Here is a 487-nt window from a genome sequence, read left to right on the forward strand (position 1 = left end):
TGGGGTAGGGCTACCCTTGTGGCCCTCAGCAGCTTGCCAAAACTTGGTAAGCAGCCTCCACCCAAAATAATCGCCTGCCCCTGCTCTAACTCATGGTGTTTTGTCTAAAGCACCATAGTTAGAGTGCCTCCCCATCAGGCTGCCTAAATTTCTGTACACAGCCATAGAGAGCAGCAATTAAAAATGAGTGTCCACACTTCCTGGTTTAAAGACACTGTTAAAACTCTGACTTAGCAACAAAGGTAGCACATTCAAATGTGTCAGTGCTTTTGACAGTTCCAGTACTTTAACCCATCCCCATTTTCTAGGTCTGTGACATTGTAATCTTCACTGAGAAGGGAAGCATTAAAGTCTCTTTTAAGAAAGGCTGTCTAAGAGTGCAATGAGGGTGATTAGTTTCATGAGATACTGAAGGCATACCAGATCACATATGTTAATCTCATCTTGGCATGCCTGGATAAGAAATGTCAAATGCCACTCTTTTTCT

The sequence above is a fragment of the Gavialis gangeticus genome, unplaced genomic scaffold (genome assembly GCF_001723915.1).
Source record: "Gavialis gangeticus isolate Ggan-Ray unplaced genomic scaffold, GavGan_comp1, whole genome shotgun sequence".
Taxonomy (NCBI): Eukaryota; Metazoa; Chordata; order Crocodylia; family Gavialidae; genus Gavialis; species Gavialis gangeticus.